The sequence below is a fragment of the Meleagris gallopavo genome, chromosome 4 (assembly GCF_000146605.3).
Source record: "Meleagris gallopavo isolate NT-WF06-2002-E0010 breed Aviagen turkey brand Nicholas breeding stock chromosome 4, Turkey_5.1, whole genome shotgun sequence".
In the NCBI taxonomy this organism is placed as follows: Eukaryota; Metazoa; Chordata; class Aves; order Galliformes; family Phasianidae; genus Meleagris; species Meleagris gallopavo.
In genome coordinates, this window is record NC_015014.2 from 55,576,844 (window position 1) to 55,581,331 (window position 4,488).

Sequence of the window (4,488 nt, forward strand, 5' to 3'; positions counted from 1 at the left end):
TTCCTTTTCAGGTTGCCTCCCTCCAGTTATGCACCTTCTTCTGACAGGCTAGTGCTGAAACACAGGATTTATCATCCTCAGAAGAACACATAAAAAATAATAAATGTTTTAAATCAGTACTGAACATAAGTTGTTGCATATCTAACTCTAATTGGTTTTTATAGGATAAAAACCCAGAATCTTTTCTCTAGTTTGCATATTAACAGTTAATATCAACTTGCAAGAATGTATTGTTTAAAACTCCATTTTATCTACCTTAATGTCCACTGAAATTATGCTCTGCTTTGCGAAGCGACTCTGCAAAGTAAAATTTAGAATATCATTCTCATCTGAATATTTTCCTATGCAACCTATTGTAGGGAACCTGTTTCAGCAGGGGAGTTGGACTTGATGATCCCCAGAGGTCCCTTCCAACACCTAGGATTCTGTGATTGCTTGTGTGAGTTGATTTGGAAGAAACCCTTTTCTTTAGCACTGTAAGTGAACATTCTGTATTAAATTAGATTAATTTTCTGTATAGTACCTTAGTGGAGTATTATCCTTAGCCTCTAAACAGTAGTGATAAACCAAGACCTGAAAAACAACCTTTGAAAATTTCACTCTGTATTCTAATGTGGTATAAACTGAAAGCCCTATTCATGTCTTAAATAATCATGTAAAACTGGACACATCTATCAGAAATACTTAATGTTGGTCTTTACTGCAAATCTTTTTTGCTCTGAACAATGTTAGTTTGGTACATGGGGTCAAATTTCCATTGAATCAGCTAGTACTGATTTGCTGGTATTCTCATGAGCCTGGCTGCTTTTTGCCAGGTTAAATGGTCTGATAAGAGAACACCCTCTTGTGCACATTCTGGTCCTCATAGCTTCAGAAGCACTATGGCAAAAATGTACAATCAGAATTTTTTATCTTCCTTTATGAGGAATAAAGATGTTTGTGAAAAACATTCATATGTGGAAAATACTCATCTGTCTGGAATAATTATGTTTCGTGTGCTTAGAATTAGATCAATAACATGGGCTCAAGTACAGCAGTGACTTGATTGATTTACTGCTGCCTTTCTACTTAAGGTAAGTTTCACTTTATGAATTTCTTGGTCGTTTTCCCTAGCCAGAGATTCAAGAATATGTTTTTGGCTAAAAATGTTATTGTACATTTTGAAATTCACCTTGGCTGTCTTTCTATTAACCTGTGCAAAAACACAGCTGTGCATGTATGCTGGAAGACAGCGATATTAACCAATACTGATGAGATTCCCAAAGACAGACCCTGTAATTAAGAAGTAGCAGTACTTTTCATTTTACGTGCTTCTGAAAAAATGCAGCCACTGAATACCAAGCAATTGTGCAAGGATAATATTTTTTGTTTTAAGATTTAATCTTCAAGGCACAGAGAGCCCCTACCCAGATGTCCACAACTAATCATACAGGATTTCAACCTTTATAAAAATAATTCAGTTCTTAAAGCTGTTTTTGATCAAGGTTGTTATGAATTCTGAACCATTGGATTGGGCATAATCTTTTCACCTGCGCTAGTTGCCCTCTTGAGAAGGTTTTTTGCAGCATTCCTGCTGCACTGTACTGCCAGCTTTTGGTCTGCTTTCTTCTTTTGGAAGCTACTTCCCTACTTCATTCAAGAAAAATAAATAGGCTGTATATCAAACCTGGAATAGTGGGATATCTGCTAGCAGCAGGTGAAATAATAGGTCAATTATTCATGCCTCAAAACATACATATCCAGCTACAGTGGAAAAATATTTATCATTCCCTAGCTGCCCATGCTTTTGGAAGTTGCCATCCCTTCGGAGAAGTAGAAGAATTAAACATTTGTTGACTATGTGGCCACAGCATTTTAGAGTACAGTGTAAATCTGTGAAGTTCCTAGTATTTTACTATCTAAGATTGTGATCTTATATATCAGTCTAAACCTGTGAAATTCACAGTATTTTAGCACATAAGATTGTGACCTTTCACATCTTTATAATGAACTGAATTGCTGGGAAATATATACTGCATTTAGGTTTAAGTAGTTACATATTGGCAACCTAATTTCACAGTGGTTATTAAAGAACCGTTGTCTAGTTGGGCTAGATTATTTAAGTGATAGTATTTATTGAAAGGTTTCCCCCAGTATTTCTTTCTTAAACCCTTTTTTTTTTTTTTTTTTTTTTACTTCTGCTGTGGTATATTTTTCAAGTATTAATAGTTCTCTGCAATACTTGCTCATAAAGCTATCATACAATTCTTTATTTAACCCTTTTGGTTTACCAGAAACACTTTCAGTTTCCAAATTGTGCTCATGTAAGGGAGAAGGCTTACCACCTCAGGATGTATCTGACAGTGTCTGAAAAGGCTTTGACTGTTTACATTAGACTGTTTCAATTATGTGTCATTCTTACCCCAGTTTCCACAAAGCAGTACTTTGCAAAGCTGTCTGTACAGGAGGAAATTTCACCTTTAGGGATTAATTATAAAGAGGTTTTGGTGATGAACAGTTTTGCAACATGTCAGTAAGATAGTTAAATCTCTCCAATATATGTTCAAGAAAATTAATTTAGACTGTAAGATTGTGATAGGGATCTAATGCCAAATCATAAGCTACTTTGACTACATTAGTATATGACAGATGAAACATGTATAATGATAATTCCTGTAGCTTTAAACTAAGTTAGCTGACTCGTTGATCCCTTACAAATTAGGTAGGGCAATCAGCTAAACTGAACTAAATCAAAATTATCCCTTGCTGCCTCTGACATCAGTCAGTCTTGCAGTTTCCTTGTTTAGAAAAGCAGGATCAAGTCCATACAAGCAGTAATCTCTTGGCTGGGAAGTCATTTTAGCAGAGAAGGAAAAGCAATTAATTTAAAAATAACACCCCTGATGGTTTGACTAAGCAGGATCTCTTGGTTGTCTAGTTAGTTTTAGATTTGGAAGAATAAAATATCTCAAAGGGAGGGAATTGTTCAAAACCCAGTCTCTGGCATGTCTGCATGCAGGGAGTATTTTCAGAAGGCCATGCAATAGAAAATCCAGGCAGCTAGAAAAAATCAGTTTAGAATTCTTTCCTCTTTCTTCCTCCTCCCTGAAACCTGCCCACCAACTTTCTGACCATGTTTACTTCTTTTTTTTTCTTTAATGCCCAAAAAAGTCTCTCAAAGAGGAGAATCTTGCTATTACAACAAAAAACGTGTTAGCTGAACAAAACAAGGGGTGTCTTCTCTGCTCCTTATTTAATCATGGGCTCAAAAAAGAATCTTCAGATGCAGGATGTTTGTGTCCCTGTGAAACCATGATCACCTGAGCGATTCCATTAAATGAACACTTTTTTAAATTGTTGGATTCATTAAGCTCAATTAGCTGTTCTACACAAGTGATGAAGTTTACTTCTATGAAAACTTGTCATTCATGTGGTCTGTTTTTTGGGTGGTCCTGTGTGTAGCCAGGCATTGGATCTGATGACCCTTACGGATCTTTCTAACTCAAGATATTCTATGGTTCTATAAAAAAACTTTGTAGGAAAAAAAAGAAGAAAAAAAAGAAAAAAAAATGTAACTTGTCATCTGTTACAAAGGCTTTGTTCATTCCTGTGAAAGCAGAGCCACTCCTCCTGGCTGCATTCTGCGGGCAATCTCTCAGCACGTCTTTCACCCCCCAAAACACCTCCAAGGATTTCTGAAGGAAATATCCACAAAGCTTTGCACAAGATCAAAAGCACAACAGATTTTTAAAGCTCATCTTGCAGCCAAATAAAGAAATGAATTTATAATCTCTCCTACAAAGGATATTGTTAGTTTGAGATCGATGCATTCTACTCAGATATAGATGCGTTTTAGTTCGTGTGGGCTCTGATGATGCCTTTCAGGAGTTACCTCGGGCTTTGCTGTTTCCCTGTGGCAGGTTGGGCTATATTTGTTGCTGTTTTGAAGTTCAGCGCAACACAGGGCGCTCACAGATCTGAGGTGAAGGAGGGAGCAAGGAGGCTGCTGCCTGCTAACTGCTGGCTGACGCGGGAAAAGCCAGCGGAGGCAATAGGAGTCTTCCTGCCTGCAACTCCCATACTTGTTAGACCCGTAATTAGGCACGCACAGTAACAAACGGCATTTCCCGCAGAAGCGGCAATGCACGCAGGGACGGGGGAGTTTGGGGGAGGCACTCAGGGAACACCTGAGGAAACAGCAAGAGCTCCATTTTCCGCGTTCAGAGCTCTGTGCTGTGCCGTTTGTGCCAACTTTTCAGCCGTTACCAGGACTCCGCTCGCTGCAACGCAGCGTTGGGCTGCGGGCGAGCTGTGCCCGGGGCGGGGCAGCGCTGACAGCTTCCCGCCCCCCCAAGGCAGCCGCGGGGCAGAGCCGCGACCAGCAGCACCTCGGTAGTTGAGAAAACTTTGAAGTCTACTCTGTGAGCGGCTCTAGGAGGATTCCTAGGAAGGCGTAGCGTTGTGGGTGCGCCCCCTTCGAAGTGCCTCGGGGTGGTCGTCATTTCGCGC